This window comes from Podarcis pityusensis, assembly GCF_964106645.2.
Source record: "Podarcis pityusensis genome assembly, chromosome: Z".
NCBI lineage: Eukaryota > Metazoa > Chordata > Lepidosauria > Squamata > Lacertidae > Podarcis > Podarcis pityusensis.
The window spans coordinates 14,413,365-14,432,132 of NC_138044.1; the positions used below are offsets into that span (position 1 = coordinate 14,413,365).

The following is an 18,768-nucleotide window of genomic DNA, read 5'->3' on the forward strand; positions in this document are numbered from 1 at the left end:
AAGGAGGGAAGGAAGCAGGGAAGGAGAGAGTACGTATGCCAGACAACAAATTGAATGTGTCCGTGATTGAAAATGGATGAGAAACTGTCCACCAGAAATACCTGTGCAGATGTAGCACATTTATGGTATGGCCAAAAGAAAAGAACTTTTATATGCAGACTTGCCCAAGTTGCATAATTTTGGACCCACTGCAGATTTTCACTTTTCTTGGCACAGAATTTTAATGTGTTTATTTAATGTAGCTGGGATGGTGGGGGTGGCTTCTGGCCCCGAGCCCACCAACCATAATTCCATTGCAGGCCTGTTTGTATTAGCATGTCTGTGAATGAATGTCTCGTCCCTTGTGCAGATGGTGCTTCTTTGATACAGAAATGGAGCTCTTAGCATTATTGATGGGAAGGAGGGGCAGAGGAGTCTTTTGGTGGTGTCAGCAAGCTTTATTTTACCAGTAAATGGAGGCTGTTAATTTTGGCCCCAGTGTGTGGAAGATGCTGAGGGAAATGAGTGGGAAGCAGAGTGGGTGGCAGTGGGAGAGGAGGAGTATTTGCTTGTTTACCTATCAGTGATGCATTCACCTAAATTTTATTCCACTTTTTGAAAAATCTTTCCTAATTTTGCCAAACAACTCTACAGTGCTTTTGTATTAATACCATTTCTTGTTAGTTTTCATTTTACATGTTTCTGGAGGTGTTGGGATTTCTCTTCGCTTGTAGAAACACGGATGTAACGTTCAAGGGGATTGGAGTTCTCAGTCAGTACTATATGTGTGTACTTGAGCTCTGCATGTGAGCCCCCAGTCTGATCCAGGGCCTGATCCAACCTGGATCTGATTCAGGGGCCTTGCACATTCATACGGATGGAAGGTGGCAGGGAAGGAGACATGCCTCTTCCTCCTCCCCCCCCCCCAGTATATTTAATCAGGGTTGAAAACCCTAATTAAACATGTGGTTGGGAGTGGGAGAAGGTCACACAGGTTACCTTGGTGTCCTTCTCATTCCTCTCCTCACCACTAGACCACCCATCTTTTGACAGCCCTGGATCACTCCATGCAGACTGATCCAACACAGAGTGACCCAGAGCTGCTGATGCAGACAAATCCCAGGTTGACTCAGATCAGACCAGTGCACAGCCCCAGTATGTGATCCACTCTAAAAGGAAACAAAGTTTTTAAAAAAACCTATGTTTTAGCATAGGGCTGGCGAAGGGCCCATGGATCCAGTGTGATCCTCCAGGCAACTCTTATCTGGCCCTTGGGATACTGCTCAGGCCACACCCACTTCTCAGGCCACTACCGCCCCTCAACAACTATGCTCTGCATCCTCCTCAAGGGCTCTGACATGTGCTGTTGAACTGAAATAATGCTTCTTGCTTGCCTGGAAGGCAATAGAGAGATATTTACATGTCTTGCATGCATGTGACTTTTGGGTGGCAGGTGTCCTGCCTCAGGCCCAACACACATAGACAGAGGCTCTTATGTGTAAGTTAGAAAGACATCACTATTCAAGCAAGTAACGGTACAGGCTTAACAGTGGACACAAGAGTTTAAGAGGTCTGATTCAAGGCAAAGCGTTCAGAACTGGACAGCAGCAAGTAAGGTGTCCCAACAGCTTCCATGCATTGCTCCACCCCATGCCTTAGCCTGATATCACTGTGGGGCTCATGGCAGTAGGAATGTTGTCTAGTGTGCAAAAGTAAGAACCATATATGTTGCTCCACCACTTTTGCTTCAGGCTTGCCAATGTTTTACCTCTGACCATAGCTACCTCTGACCCTACCCAGCACTGGCGTGCAGCGCCTAGTATGTTGCCTAGAAGGAAATATGTCTCATGGTCTGGGGAATAAATCCTAATCCCTGCTTTAGCACAAAAATTGTAAAAACAGAGATCTTCTTGAAGCTGAATTCTACACCAATATTTGAATGTGTGAATTCCAACAGGTTTGCAACATCCACATAGCCCCGCTGCTTGTGTTTCTCTGCCATGGCAGTTTCTAAACTCTCCAAAACCTGAACAGCTCTTGAAGATGTTAGAATTACTTATTTGTTGTGTCTGTGTCCTGCTTGTCCTCCAAGGAGCCTGCAGCAATAGCTGAATGCTTCCCAGCTAGTCTCTCAGCTTTCCAGGGAGTACTTAAGGCCAGAATTGCATAGCATTTCAGAAGCAGAATTGTGTCTAATGTTTTCAAGCCATGAACCCCCAGTTGTGCCAATGTCTGTGCTATCAATTACTGTTTTATGTGAATGGCTACTGTTAAAAATGTAATTATCACTATTTGAAGTCTTTTCAAACTTAGTCTGGTTTCTAACCAATACACTGCACTGGCTCTGTGATGAAACTGTCTTAGAATTGTCAAGCATGAAAGCGTTTGGAAATCACAGGATTTGGGATGTTGTGGTATGAAGGTTTGGGATCTGCTAGAGCCGGCAATGCCAACCTTTATAGGCCTTTGTAGACATCTGGCTGCCTTCCACCAAATCAGACTGAAAAAGGTTCCCAACCCTTGCTGTAAATCAAGAGGTAGATGTGAGCTGGAAAGAACAGTTTCAAATGGATTGATTTCCATCTATCACTTTGGCTTTAAAAGCTGAAGAGGGTAAAGTGACTGTGTGTCACTATTAGGGATGGGTGAATCTATCAATTTCGTCTCTGTTGGTTTCTCCATTTTCCAATCAAAGATTCAGTTCTCCACCTTTCTGCGGCAATGTGTGAATTTTGTTTTAAAAAGAATCATCATGAAAACCAGCATTTTAGGGATGATCTCCTAATAAGCACATTAAATTGTGTGCAGTTTTGTCTAATGTACTTTCCAAAGGGTAGCTGTGTTTCATTTGTTCAAGACATAAAATTAGGTGGTTTCTTATTAAAATACAGTGGTACCTTGGTTTACGAACTTAATCCGTTCCGGAAGTCCGTTCTTAAACCAAAGTGTTCTTAAACCAAGGTGTGCTTTCCCATAGAAAGTAATGGAAAATGGATTAATCCGTTCCAGACTTTTAAAAACAACTCCTAAATCAGCAATTTAACATGAATTTTACTATCTAACAAGACCATTGATCCATAAAATGAAAGCAATAATCAATGTACTGTATTGATTATTGTACAATGTACTGTACAATAAAACAGTATTGTAGATGATAAAAATGAAAACTAAAAATTTTTCTTACCTGCACTGATTATAGTCATTGTTTGGATAGGGGGCTTTTATCCATTTCTGCAGTCAATCAATCAATCAGTAGCTGAACTGGGATCCACACAGATCCCCCCCCCACTGCTGCGGGAAATGCTCCCTAGAGCACGCGCCTCCCGCAGCAGCATGGGGGGAGTTGCGCTCCTGCAAACCAGTGGGCAAGTGGGTGTGCAGCTCCTCCCCTCGCAGCTGCAGGAAATGCTCTCCTGCAGCAGCAGGGGTGGAGTTGCATGCTTGCAATCCAGCTAGCTGGCAGGCGCACAGCTTCCCTCCCTCGCAGCTGCGGGAAACGCATGAATGACCCCCTTCTCCACTGCTGAACAACAGAAGTCTGGCACTCAAAATGGAAGTGTACCCCCAAACAGAATACGCTCGGATTAAAAAAAAAAAGTTCCCTATCCGGAATACCTTCTTCCGGTTTTGAAGTGTTCGTGCAGGGCCGTCTTACCCATATGCGCTAGGGGTGTGGGGCTCTCAGGGCGCCAGGCTGAGAGTCCGGGGCCTGAGAGTTGAATCCTGGGAAGAGCCCACCTGTCAGTCGGAGTGCCATGGTGGGGTATTCTGCTGCGGGCAGCTCTGCGCCGCAAGTTTGGAGGCAACCAAGCCAGGGAGACGCTGAGGCAGCCAGCTGGCTCCGACCTCCTGCATGCCTGGGACTGGGCAACCGGGGGAGGGGGGTGCTGGGCGGATCTTTGTACCCCGGTTCCGCATATGCTTAAGACAGCCCTGTGTTCATGTTCCAAATAGTTCATGAACTAGGCTGTTCGTAGACCAAGGTACCACTGTACAAACAAGATCAAATTTCTCCCTACCTCTAGTCACAATTATGAGTTCCTTGTACCAAATTGCCTCCTAATATGGCCATGTTGTTCACTCCTGCTGAATTTGACATTTGTGTTGAGGACACCTTTCTGACTGTTGCCTCTTGAAGTTCTGTGTTTTTTTGTTTTGTTTCTTTTATCTATTGCTGGCAGGAGAAGGTTTTCTCTTCTGCCCCAAAGGTTGATTCTGGCCACGCTGGAATTTGAGTCGGAGAACATACAAAAGGATCCAAAAGGAAGTGCCACTCTAGGTCTTAAATTAGAACATGCTGTGTATATTGAGTTTCCCACACAAGCCTTAGTTAAAACAGTTCAATGATCTATTTTATACTGCCTAAAGCTGGACTCAGTCTAACAGGAAAATAGGATCCCTCTGAACAGCAGAGCCTGCTCAGAAAAGAGACAGAAAAAACACAGTCTGCTCTTATTTGAAGACACTGAGACAACAAAGCCATTTAAAACCCCTTTAAACACCACATGGTATTCTTTCCCCAAAATTTAGCTTTTAATAAGGGCATGTATAAGAAATGGAAGAAAGGGCAGATCACAAAGGAGGAGTATACACAAGTAGCCAGCAGTTGCAGGGCAAATGTCAGGCAGGCTAAAGCTCAGAATGAGCACAGACTTGCAATAGTTAAATATCATGAAAAAGGTTTCTTCGGTTATGTTCGAAGCAAGAAGAACAAGCAAGTAGTCCTCTGTCCTCTGCATGGAGAAGTCAGAAATGCTTTTAAATCATAGCTGTTGAATGTAGTTAAGTGAGAAAAGTGTGCTGCACAAATTTAAGACCACTCTTCTCTTTAATAGTACTTCATGTGTCTGGGCAGGGTGGTCCAACGCATGACCCATGGGCAACATGTGGCTGTCAAGACCTTTTTTGGCAGCTCTTGCTAAGTACCAAAGAAGCGTCACCAGCAGCAATGGGATTCCAAACACCTGGGGTCAGGGCCTTGCAGAGCCAGGCAGAGGCCCAGGCCAGGTAGATAATGTGTCCCCCCTTTTTTTTACCCTGGGGATAACTGAAGTCTTATAAATAAGTATATAAATAATTTTCACAAAAGTTATGCTGACAAATAATTTTATTTCAAGGCTTGAACCGTATGGAAATCTGCTGACCGAGGCCCCCTTTGGAATCGGAGGCCTGGGCCAAGTGGCCCATATGGCCTCTTCCCTCTGTCTGGGCCTGCCTGGGGAACCTCCCCTCCTCCCATTAACAACAGGCAGCAGCAATGAATCGTTGGTGTCAGAATCGTTGGCATCAACAATGAATCTATGGTGTCAAAGTCCTGCCTCCCCACTTTCCCAGCTGTGGGTGTGCAAGGTGATTGGATGCGGCAGACTTTTGGTAGCAGGGGTTCTGCCTGATCAGCTATGGCATGGGTAGGCAAACTAAGCCTGGGGGCCATATCCAGCCCAATCGCCTTCTAAATCCGGCCTGCAAACAGTCCGGGAATCAGCGTGTTTTTACATGAGTAGAATGTGTCCTTTTATATAGTCCGACCCCTGACAAGGTCTGAGGGACAGTGGACTGGCCCCCTGCTGAAGAGGTTTGCTGACCTCTGAGCTATGGTGTGCCACAAGGTATCCTTAGCTGTCCCCACAGGCTGGGGCTCCTGCTGCTACAGCTGTCTCTCTGTTCTTCCTGTCTATGGCTGGGTCTGGAGGGCAGGAGGCAAATGTCTGGTGGCTGTGGCTGAATGGCTCTAGGGCACCTGCAGGGCAGGGCTGAGGCTGGGCAGCTCCTCCCCCATGGCCTCATTACCCTGCACTGCCTTGTTCTCCTCCCTTTCCACCTGGGGGCTTGGACCTTACAGATGAGCTTAAGAAGGGCATGTGTAAGAAATGGAAGAAAGGGGAAATCACAAAGGAGCAGTATGCACTAGTAGCCAACAGTTGCAGGGGGGAAGTCAGGCTGGCTAAAGCTCAGAATGAGCTCAGGCTTGCAATAGAGGTTAAAAAGAATTTTTAAAAACTGTTTCTTCAGCTATGTCCAGAGGAAGAACATGCAAGTGGTAGGTCCTCTGCATGGAGAAGACAGAGAAATGTTGGTGGGTGACAGAGAAAAGGCAGAACAACTCAACATCTACTTTGCCTCTGTCTTCACCCAAAAGGAAAATGATGCCCAAGAAGGTGATAAGGAGGGAACTGCAGCCCAAGATAGTAAAAGAGGTAGTAAGGGAACACCTAGCTAATTTAAATGAATTCAAATCTCCAGGGCCTGATGAGCTGCATCCAAGGATACCAAAGGAGCTCGTGGATGTAATTTCAGAGCCTTTGTCTATGATCTTTGAGAATTCTTGGAGAACAGGTGAGGTCCCTACAGAGGTGGGCAAATGTCCCCATCTTTAAAAAGGGGGGGGGGGGAGGAAGACCCAGGTAACTACCGACCCGCAAGCTTGACATCAATACCAGGGAAGGTCCTAGAACAGATAATTCAAGTACTGTTGTGGCCCACATGGTCTGAGAGGCTGGACCACCCCAGTCTGAGGGCTTTGAACATTAGCCCTTTGTGCGAAAGATGCACAGCATGAATGGAGAACCTCAATCCCTCCAGGTGCAGGGGTGTAATCTAGGAGGGGCCAAGGGCCCCCAAAAAAAATTCAATAAGAGGGCCAGTCCCCCTCAATATTCTGTGGCATGCAACAGGCCTCACGGGACCTCATCATAGCTGCAGCAGGCCCCGTTGGACATCCCCACAGTTGCAGTGCAGGGACTTCCCCCAAAGCCACCCCCCTCTCCCCAGGGGTCACCATTTACCAGATCCACTTTGCACCCACCTTGATTTTTGCCTGGCTTGAACTTCCCTAAAACTAGCCTCCTATGCAAAGGTAAATTTCACACCTGTTGCTCCACCCACTTTTGCCTCTGGTCCTGCGAACCACTGGTATGTTTCCCCAGGAAGGTTGCCCAAAAGGGAGTGCATTTCCCCATGTCTGTTGTAGTGCATTTGCTTTGCATTCAAAAGAATCCAGTTTCAATACCCGGGTAGGACTTGGGGAGACCTTTGTCTGGGGAGCATCCATTAGGCAGTGTAAATCAGCCTTCCCCAACCCTCCAGCGCCTTTCATATGTTTTTCACTCCAATCCCCTTCAGGCCCAGCCATGCTGGCTGTGAACTGATGGGAGCTGTAGAGCAAAGTGATTTGGAGGGCAGCAGCTTTAGAAAGTGGTGCAGGCAATTCTGAGCTAAATGGACCAACAGTATGGCTCTGTTGTTCTGTCCTGAGCAGGGTGTGGGGCTCCGATTAAGTTTTCCATGGAAGAGAATCTTAAGGGAGAATATTCACAATGCTCCTGCTGGTGTGTATCAGGGGTGCCAATTTGAATAAAATACAGTGGTACCTCGGGTTAAGAACTTAATTCGTTCCGGAGGTCTGTTCTTAACCTGAAACTGTTCTTAACCTGAAGCACCACTTTAGCTAATGGGGCCTCCTGCTGCTGCTGCCGCACCGCTGGAGCCCGATTTCTGTTCTCATCCTGAGCTAAAGCTCTCAACCTGAGGTACTATTTCTGGGTTAGCGGAGGCTGTAACCTGAAGCATCTGTAACCTGAAGTGTCTGTAACCCAAGGTACCACTGTATTGGGGGGCAGAGGCAGGTATTCCCTGCCCCACATAATTGATAACATGACACAGCATGCACATACCATTTGAATGACAGTGCCCCAAAATGGCAGTCCCTCAAATATTTTATTCGGGGGAGGGGCAAAGACACTTTGGCCCCTAGGATTTGGCTCCCATGGTGTGCATTCCCCCCCACCAAGGCAGAAACAGCACTTGCTTCACTCCCTGCTGATATAAGTTTCATTTTAGCACCACAAAACATAACCTGGCATTTTTGCCCTTTGCAAATTCACCCTTTGCCTGTAAGGAACATATTGAGGTTGATGGTGTTTATATTAATGGAGAAATGTCTGAATTTGAGATTAGTACGCTGAAAGAATGGAATAACTTGGCATCTCATTTTATGCCGGTGATACAACATTTACTGTAAGGAGGAACAAACAAAGGGCTCCAGAGACATGAAACTGTTAGAGAACTAGGTAAATTACAGAGGCTCTTTTATTAGAATTCTTGGAATATATTAATAGGCTGAAGTAATAAATGTTAGTACCCTGCTCTACAAAAAATAAATAAAACTACAACCTAAGTCAGTTTATACCTGCACAAATAATACTTTGTCCCTAGGCCTGTTCTTTGACTTCTTAGCTCTGTAACCCTGGTCAAGATTCTTAACCCTGCTGTGAAGTCATCCTTGCGTGTTAATGCTACCATATCACTCAGCACACCATTGGGATGTGCCAAGTAGCCCAGCTGCCAGCTTTCACACAAAGTGTGCAACTCTATGTAGTGGCTGAGCTTCATACACTTTTAAGGGTTCTACATCACCCAGAACTCTGATTGCACAGGGTTCCAGGTCCCATGGAAGCCTTTGCACTGGTACAGCTCTGCTGCTTCAGAAAATTTTGCTCTTTGCACAGAAGCTCGGGGGCATGTTCTCAGGTCCTGTGTAAACCAACACAAGAGTGTTAATTCAGAAAAAGGACTTTTCAGTTTATTTAAACCAGCAGTAGGGAGTATCCATTCCAAAAGCCTGATTATGCCTCCATATTTGGTCCACCAGGCCATTTCGGCCAAGTCACACCCACCTGCCCTATACCTCATATCATAAGTGATGCCAGGTATGGGGTGGGGAAATACCTAACTGGGTCAAATGGGGGCTTGCAGACACTGATGACTGGCTGATGGGCAGTGTCTGCAGAGCCCTGTGCACAGCACTTACAGGCACTGCTGTCAGCTGGTCATTGAGGTTTGCATAATTGCTGTGGACTGGGTTTAAGAATATAAGTATAAGTATGCTGCTGGGGGTCAGATCAGTGGTCCATCTAACCTAGCTTCCCGTTCTCACAGTAACCAACCAGATGCCCTAATGGGAAGTCCACAAGAAGGACCTGAGAACAACACACTCTCCTGACCTGTGATTCCAGAAGGTGGCATTCAGAGGCATTGTGTCCTCAACAGTGGAGGACAAACATAGCTAGTAGTCACTGGTTGCCTTTTCCTACAAGATACTTTGACAAACTCAGAGGATCAGCTGAATGGTAGTTTCCTTAGAATGCCATTTTGTTATTTCTAATTGGGGACCACTTCCTCTGTTTTTTGCTATACATATGCTTCAGGTTACAGACGCTTCAGGTTACAGACTCCGCTAACCCAGAAATATTACCTCAGGTTAAGAACTTTGCTTCAGGATGAGAACAGAAATCGTGCTCCGACAGCGCAGCGGCAGCAGGAGGCCCCATTAGCTAAAGTGGTGCTACAGGTTAAGAACAGTTTCAGGTTAAGAACGGACCTCCGGAACGAATTAAGTACTTAACCCGAGGTACCACTGTATACTCATACTATTGAAGTTACCAGGAGGCAGTATCTAGATTAGCGGGGAAGGGAATGAATGGAAGAGGAAGGGTGAGTTGGAAGAGTAAGTGTTCTAATTCCCCACCACCCACAGAAAAGGGTTTGACTGCAAACAAGGCATATTTCTGTGGATGAATTTGACCTGCATGCCAACAGAAGGGTGGGAAGAAGGAATGTATTAAGAGAAATACTTTGTTTTGAAAGGATCTAATGGGTTTAAGTTATGGGAGGCTAGATTTCAGTTCAACATTAAGAGAAATATCTTGCCTCTAACAGGAGCTGGGCAGTGGAACGAATCACCTGGGAGAGGCAGTAGGCTTTCAATTGCTGTAGGTTTTCAAGCAGAGGCTGCGGAGCCATCTGTTGGGGTTGCTCTAACTCTAGATTCCCTGCATCAAGGAGGCAATACAACTAGCTGGTCTTACCAGGCCTCCTCCATCTCTAGGATTCTATGAGTGCGTCACAGTAGTGCTGACAGAGTTGAACATTGGATAGTGATGGCTGGTGCCCAAAGGAACAGGGAGGTTAGGGGAGGCAGGAAGCCCAACAGGAGGTGGAGCCAGGGCCAATGAGAGGTGGAACCAAAACTAGATATACTATGTTTTGTCCCCATCTTCCTCCCTGCTGAGTTCTACAAGGGTAACCCTAAGACAAAGGAGAAGGAAGCGGACAGTCACCACCAACCCCTGGACAGGTAGCAACAAGGAGGGAGGGAGATGGGGGCTGTCTGAGGGCAGACTGAGGTTGGTGGGGGCAGTGCCCCATTCTCCCTAATGGATCAGCCTCCACTGATTTGGGGGCAGAAGCCCATTCAGTATAATGAGCAGGACAGCCCCAAACATGGGCCTAGCCAGGATTTTTGTTAGTGGGGGCAGGCCTTTGTTAGGGGGGCAGAACCTCAGTTAAGTATTTTTATTGATTTTGCCCCACCCCCACCCCAGCCATGCCTATGGCCCCAAACACAGCTGGGGGATGGCTTGCCAGTTTTGAACTCAGTGATGGAATATACATTGCCATCTAAAGAGACTCCATGCCCTCTCCTGCAATAAGATTGTGCCCAGCGTCAAAAGGATCCTAAGTCCACCACTGCTGTTCCCTTCCTCCCCCATGCTTAATAAGAAGTCTGAGGCACTTGGGTTCTCTGTACAGCCAAAGCACTGCTAAGCTGTTGTTGAGCATGAATGAGTGAGTGAGTTGTGCATCCAGGAAAAATTTGTTAGCTTGACAGATCCTGAGGCCACGCCTGTATCGGCCTAAACCTACCCTTATCTCCCCACCTCTGTAGTGGATTGGAAATAAGAAGTTTGGTGATTTGCAGCCTTTAAATAGAAGGTACAGAGAGGGGAGATTTCAGTACGGTAATTGGTTTACTGTCCACTTCTCCAAATATGAAGAGCCTTCAGGGTCCTTTGGATGGACTTGGGAAGCCTGAAATCAAACTAGTGATGGACAAATATGTTGATCTTGTTTTCTCTCAATTTCTCGTTTTTAGCATCAACCTGAGCATTTTTTAAAAAAGCAGTCTTCACACAAAAATTCACCAGCCTTTTCGTGCAGTTCTAATACGGTGGTTTAGAAGGTGATTAATAAATCAGTGGTAATAACAATAATAACGATAACATGCACATTTTTGCAAGCAGTTTCCCTAGTATCATGAATCTATGCACTACTATTTTTTAAAATAGTAGTATATGCATTTTTGGCACACTGTGCCTCAGTACACACATTTTTGTACACATCACATGATTGGAGAACTGCATCACAAAACTCGGAGAAGTGTGAAAATCGAAGGATAGCTACATTTCTGTTTATATTATTATATAAACAGAATATTATATATTCTGTTATATATTATTTGAGGACATGCAGATTAGGCAGATGCTATTCAAACAAACACAGCCTTGTTTTTCCATTGGTAAAGTAGAATTAGTAGTAGTATTGGTAGTAGTAATTTTGTTACATGCCAACCCAATCTCAGAGCAGCGAGAGACTCTAGGAGTTCCAAGCACTTTCCCAAGCACTCATTTTTTTTCAAAATGAAAGTAAGCAGAGACAATGGTGTCCTTAGGATATCTGGTTTTATTTGCAAAGATATGCAGGCTGAGCATAGGATGGAGGTACTCGCAGCGTTAACACTCCCAAAATCCTCTTTAGGTTTCCAGGGAGCTCCAAAGTTCAGCCCAGAGCAAGACATCTCTCTCTCTCTGCAGCTTCTGCTTTTCCCTCTTTCACCCAAAAACTCTGGCTATCATTCTCCTAGCTACCAACCAGGTAAGGTAGGTAGAAGAAAGGCCCACACCGTTGTTCTCTGGCAACAGAGCAACTTCTTTGGATATGCTAAATTTATTAGCAAGGCAAAGCCATTACCTTGACTAAGGAACTGGTTTGGCAAGCTTCCCCTTATACATGGGCATAGCCAGAATTTTTTTTGGGGGGGGCAGGCTTTTGTTAGGGAGCAGAACCTCAGATTCGTATAGATTTATATTGGTTTGTACTGATTTAGGGGGGGCAACTGCACCCCTGCCCCATCCCAGCTACTCCCATGCCCTTATACATTCTGCACTCACAGATACAGAATCCCAAGGATTGTAAGGGAACCAGGGTATCATACAGACCCCCCAAAGTCATAACAGTAACAACAACAACAACAACAACAACAACAACAACAACAACAACAAATGACAGGCGTACAGATGCAAAGCACAGATGTAAATTGTTGTAACCTTCCCTGGGACCTGCCTGGGTGAATGGTGGGTAATAATTTAACAGCAGCACCAGTATTGATAATATAAACAAGATGAAACCAGTGTCTTTCATATACAGCAAACTGTGGTGCCTTGAACCAAACTGTCTGGCACATTTCCAAGTCACAAATCACCCTGTCAAACTTCTAGCCCCACTTCAATATTTTTTATAAGAGAGGAACTTTCCAAAAATCATCTGCCGATGGAACTTTGCAGGGACTCGCCCATATCACAAAAGCAAATACAGCTGAGGTGGGGGTGCCTGTGCAATCTGGTGCATACGAGAGATAAAAGCAGCTTTTCAAATGTCATTTTCTTTCTTGCACTGTATTCCCTAACAATGATCCCTGTGATGAAAGTCAGGAATGCTTAGCAGCTGTCAGGGCTATGGTCTCAAGCTCTCATGCTAGGGATGAAGCATCGATACCTCCCCTTTCTTCTCGTGCCACCAGAACAGCTAGTTGGATAAATAGCCTAATGTTAATTCAGGGCCAGTCATGAACTGCAGCTGAGGAGTAGAAAGATAAATCTGCTGAGTCAAAATCAGTCTGTCCACAGACTCCCAACTGGATGCAGATATGATCTCTTCATATTTCCAGTCAGGGCAGCTTGTTGTGGAGACCTGACTTAGGGCTATCACAAGAACATGACAGCCTGCTAGATCAGTCCTATGACCTGCAGCCTGTCCTTAGGGTTTTTGGTCAGGTTTAGGGATGAGAGCAGTGGGACATGCATGTTTTCGAAAGGCCAGGAATCAAAATTCCCTGTGTAACCATCATCATCATTATATTTTTCTTGGATGGAATCCCTGACAACCTTTTCAGAAGCTGTTCTTTGCTTCATTCTCCTTTACCCTGCCATTCCACCTTCCCCTTTTCTCTCTCCTTGTCCTTCCCATGTTCAAAATTATCCAGGCCCCTGGTTTTTTTTGGTGGTGTTTTTTTTAACATAATAAAATATTTATGTCAGCATCGTGAGTCTGCTCTGCAAGGCCTGCAACTCTCAAGCTCGGGAAGCACACAGGCTTTTAAAGAGCAGGACAATTTCCCAACGTCCTAAGCATTTTCTGATTCTCTGAATCAATAATGCACTTTGCTCTATACAGCGACTGGCTTGCCTGCTGCCGTTGTGCTCCTTTTTTCATATGATCCGCCTGCTTAGGTGTAAGTATGCATGGGAATGTGTGTTATTCCTTTCCTTCGTGAGAGCCAAGCCCTTCCAAAGCCTATAAGGAAACTGCTGACCTTGAAGCCAAGAAGCTTAACTCCTGGATGCCCTTAGTTGCAGCTAAGTGATAGGAAGTGATTCAGAGAAGTGTAAGAGTGTGTGTGTGTGTGTGTGTGTGTGTGTGTGTGTGTGTGTGTTCACCTGCAAAAAAGAGGAAACTGATCTATGCCTCTGTAAGGAACTGTTGTCTCTAGGACTGCTAGACCAGGAGCATCCCAGGCACTAAGAATTCAGGGCCCAAACCTGATACTTAGGGGGTGGCCTCTGGTGATGTCATGGGACAGGTCCCTGGAAACAGGTTGAGAGTGGGGAGGGCAGATCTCACCGAGTGTCTGTGCTATAATTTGCAGCCAGCTCCTTCCAGACTGAAGCTTACACTCTGCATGCACATTCTTATTAACATATCTATTATTAAATACACTCTTGTCCACCTGTAGATTTAGGCCCTCCACCTGCTGCCATCTGGAGGGGGCCAGGCAAACATGGAGACTTCTGGTCAGACCTGGAGGTCTGGCAACTCTAGGTGTCTCCCAGAGCACAGGGTACTTTTTGCCTTTGCATCATTTTTTAAAATATTGTTTTGTAGCTTGTTTGTTCCTCTAGATTCCTTTGGAATGGAGGGTGGTATACAAATGTAATAATAAATAAAAATCAAGTAATGCAACTTTTGGTACAAGTTAGGATAGGGGAGGGCAGAAATTCAATTCAGTTCACATTGAAAGGCAAATTTGGATGTTCTTAAACAATATGGAAACCAAAACACAGCCCTCCTCTGAAATTCACATGTTTCTGCATTTTGCAAGACAGTGCTCCAACCAGTGTTCACAGAAATGCATATACTTAGTGGAAAGTGTACATAAAAATGAATATATATAGTTTAAATAACATAGAAAGGTGTGTTTTATTAGGGGAAATTGCTTGTAAGAATGTGTGCATTAGTCTAAACTGCATAAGAAATGTGTTTATTAGGAGAAAATTCCATGAGGTTTTTAAAAATGCAAATTTGCTTTAAATATTAAGATGGGGGGGGGGAATTGGCATCTGGTTGGGCACTGTGAGAAGATGTCAGGCTAGATGGGCCATTGGCTTGATCCAGCAGGGTGGTTCTTACATAAAAATGGGAAACCAAGAGAACCAAAATTATCAGATCCTTCCATTCCTGGAAACAGGTGATTGCAGTTTCTGATGAGATTTCTCAGGATTCCTTTTGGTTCTAGTGCCGTTATTTTTTAACTTGTGGCAATGCATGAGTGTGGCTGATAGTCATACCTCATGGTGCGTTTGCTTCAAGTTGCGTCCCGCGGTGACCTGGAAGTACCGAAAAGGGTTACTTCCAGATTTCGCCGCTCATGCATCCACAGACGCAGGTTATGTTCTGCTCATGTTGCGAATGGGACTCTAGAACGGATCCCGTTTGCAACCAGAGGTACCACTGTACAATACCACTGGAGCTGGCTTGAAAGAGGAGACAGTTAAGTTCTAGGGCAACAAACCTGAGCTACAAGGCCCATTTCAGAGAAAAAAACCTCCCACTTCCCTTTCTCTGTCTTTCCAATGCTACTTCCTAACCAGATTTTAAACTGTAGCTCCCAACTCTGGTTTGGAAGGAAACCATGGTTGATGCATACCATAGTTTGCCTGATTCATACAGCTTTGCAAGCAATGGTTTGCTCAAATCAGGAATCAAGAGAGGGTATGGGAGCACATAAAGGAGAAATGTGAAGGAGGCAGCAGCTGAACCTCAAAGCCTGTTTCTTGCTCACAGTGGCCAAACCATGGGTATACCTCTGACGATATAATTTCCATTTCCCCCCTAATATTCTCAGCTATTCCTTTGCCTCCTCAGGGCTGGCTATATTGAGCTGCCACCACCTACTTCTGCAGTACTCAGGTTCTTCCTCCTGTTTTCCACACCCAAGTCAATGTAACAACAAGCATCCCCTCTATTAGCAACATTCAGGGTTGAATTCCCCTTCTTATGTAGCCAAAATGGCACCACCCACACAAAAGGAAGGTGTCAATGGACTCAGGGGTCAAAAAATATTTGGGAAAATAAAACTCTAAGGAACTTCACATGCATTACTCATGGCATTTTTAAATCCAGTAAGAAAGGGGATTATTATTATTATTATTCCCATATACCAAGACATTAGGGAGAACAGCTCCGTGGATTTCCTAAGGCCAACAAATGACCTTGTAGCTGAGGCCTACTTGCGGAGACAGCATAGGAAGCTACGTTGTACTGAGTCAGACTATGAGCTCAGTGTCCTCCATACTACCAGCCAGGATTTCAGGCAGAGAGTCTTTCCCATCCTTACTTTGAGATGCCTGGGATTGAACCTGCAACCTTTTGCAAGCAAAGCAGATGCTCCATCACTGAGCTACAACATCCCCCCTGCGTCTGAATTGTGTCACTTCAGATTGCCAAGTGAGGACTCACACAGCTGAAAGCTTCTCGGTACTTATAAATTCCCCACACATTAAAAATGCCTGGGACTGCTGCTATACTGTGCACATTTCCTTGGAAGTGAGCCTTGTAGAATTCAGCATGACTTGCTTTTGAGTAAACATGCGTAGGATCGGGTGGCGCATCACTCTGCTGCCAGTCGTGATCAAAATCGCAAACAAGTGGCTGCAGCTTCGTGTCTGTCCTTTATTTGGAATTCTCACTCACCCTAAGAGGATCAGAAATTTCTAGGTGGGCTATAGGGTGAAGTGAGGCTGTCATGGGGACTGGGGGGGGGGGGAGTATGTGTGTGCATTTGCGCAGCTGAAGCCACATCAGATGGTGATGCGATTACCCCTTTAGTATGAAGGAGGCTCTTAAAAATCACTCCCTGGAAGCTGGAGCTCAGGGTGTTGTTGTGTGCCTGGACACGCCCAGCCCAGTTGACAGAAGAGATAATCTTTTTAGGAACACAAATTTCAGCCCAGAATGTCATTAACCCCTTCCCCCTCTGCCATATAATCTATTTCTCTCTGCTGGGAGTTCGGATGCTTGAGTGAAATTCCAGCCATTTTTTTTACTGCAAAGATAAAAATTTAAAATGCAAATTGCCCAGTAAGATAGAGCATTTATCACAATGACATTTCACCCCACTCTCATGTAAATCACAGCACCTTTTATGTTCAAGTGACACCAAGCACTGAGTCCTAGTTAGCATTGTTTCATTGCAGTGGTACTGCTTGTTACGAACTTAATTCGTTCTGGAGGTCCGTTCTTAACCTGAAACTGTTCTTAACCTGAGGTACCATTTTAGCTAATGGGGCCTCCTCCTGCTGCTGCTATTTCTGTTCTCATCCTGAAGCAAAGTTCTTAACCTGAGGTACTATTTCTGGGTTAGCGGAGTCTGTAACCTGAAGCGTCTGTAACTGAAGCGTCTGTAACCCGAGGTACCATGGTACTTGGGAGCCAGGGAGTGGGAGGAAGGATAGCTTTGATTTGTTGCTTTAACAGGAAATTCCCTGGTAAGTTTTTTTTATTAAAAAAAAAAGCTATTCGCATCCATGTTTCTTTTAAAACGAAACCATTTGCTTTAATATGCAAAGTGTCATGCAGCTGAAAAATTGGGGAGGTGGAGCAATCAGTGGGAAATGGCATGTTAATATAATCACTATAACCCTGGCTAGCTGACACTTTGTTATTGTGTGTTATTTTCGTGTAGCACGTGAAAGAGCAAAAGAACAACCAACTTCTGTTCACTACGCCCACAAAAAGAACCCTCCTCATAAATAGCAGAAAGCCATTTGGGGGCTGGGATAGCTTGGCCCAGGGGTCAGGAAGGTTTACATCGCCTGGATCGGTTCACTCCAGCAGAGATCCCTTCCGTGGGCTGGATCGCGTGCGCGCGCCTGCGATTTCCAGTGTATGCGCCTGCACAGACGCAATTTCCGGCGCCGCAGAAGCAAGTCCCCACGCTGTGCTGCACCATTTTAGTGCAGCGCACAGGGACTCGCTGAGCGGGTGGCTCAGTTTGGGGGCGACTTGTGGGCTAGTTAAATGACCCCTGTGGGCTGCTTGTGGCCCATGGGCCTTAGGTTGCCAACCTCTGGCTTGGCCTCAACAATCTATGCTCTGATAGCCTCCTGCATAGACTACTGCAATACATTTTAATGTGGAGCTTCCCTTGAAGATGGTCCAGTTGGGCAGTCCCGTCTTACACTGCATTAGAGTGCCTGTGCTATTGCTGGGACAGAGTAAGGACTTCAGAGATTTCAATCAGCAACAATAACGGGAACAGAAATTTCCATAATCTGCATGCTCATCTGGAGGTCAGGAATGGAAATAATGCAAGCAAAAAGGAGTGTTATTTACTGTCATAGGTTTTTGTTAGTCCGGTACTAGTTAGTACTAGTTTTTAAGGATGCTCAGAATTGTAACTCTGTGAAGGAGAAACTACAGTCCCCAGAATTCTTTGGGGGAAGTCATGTGCTTCGGATGTGCGTTGGTGTGTATGATGCAGATCTGACCTTAAGAAATAGACAATACCCATAAATAGAGGGGAGGGGGCAGTGTCTAATATTGCTTCTACCAGAGGTTCTGTTGGAACCTCCAGTTGCCAGTTCTCACTCCTGGAACTGGCAACTGGAGCTGCTGGGGGGGCGGGTGGCAGATGATCCACTAGTTGCTGGCTTTTGACCTAGACGTTTCCAATTTTCTACTTCTCTTGTGTATTCAGACACATTTTGTTCCCTGCCTCTCATTCATTTTCTTTTAATACTATAATCTCCTAATACATGCAGACCTAATATCATTACTGGGTTGAGAATGAAGGAGATGAAATAGAATAGGTGAAAGGAATTGTTGGGCCTATCTGTCTGTCTTTGTTTATTTGAATCTACTGAGATTACTCCTATTTTTCCCCCCCTTCTGATGTCATGTTGCATATTGTTAGGAGTCCTGAGCTTCTCTGTTGGAGTTTGAAAGAGGGGTCAAAATATTAGTATATAAAAAAAGATTAAAATTGTGTAATAAAGCACCATGATTTTCTAAGCACTGTACAGAGATTAAAAGATAATATCAGTCCCTGTTCACAACCTCACATATTGGGGTAGGGTGAATTGGGAGGGAAAGAGGTAAATGCAAGTTCGTGTAATTCTCTGTTGTGGATGTTGTGCATGAAGGAGCAGACATGTACTCTTGTGATTGCTGAGGAACAAATAACACTTTTTTATAATAATAATAATAATAATAATAATAATAGTAATAATTTTTATTTATACCCTGCCCTCCCCAGCCAAGGCCGGGCTCAGGGCGGCTAACAAGCAATAATAAAAACAAGTTGAATGAATACAACTTTAAAACATGATTAAAATACAACATTAAAATATTGAAACATTAAAATATTAAAATGCAGCCTCATCACAGGAGGAGAAA

General features: G+C 45.2%; 1 protein-coding gene and 1 long non-coding RNA gene across 10 annotated transcripts in view; one reads left to right on the top strand and one right to left on the bottom strand.

Annotated features, from left to right (window-relative positions):
• The window catches only part of LOC308468471, a 253,966-nt gene extending 246,441 nt beyond the window's left edge, over positions 1–7,525 (bottom strand). Inside the window, exon 1 of the long non-coding RNA XR_013981677.1 lies at positions 7,350–7,525. This is a non-coding gene — a long non-coding RNA (uncharacterized lncRNA). The remainder of the gene's footprint in view (positions 1–7,349) is intronic.
• The window catches only part of NTNG2 (netrin G2), a 121,784-nt gene that overhangs the window by 12,502 nt on the left and 90,514 nt on the right, over positions 1–18,768 (top strand). The gene's annotated exons all lie outside the window — the stretch shown is intronic.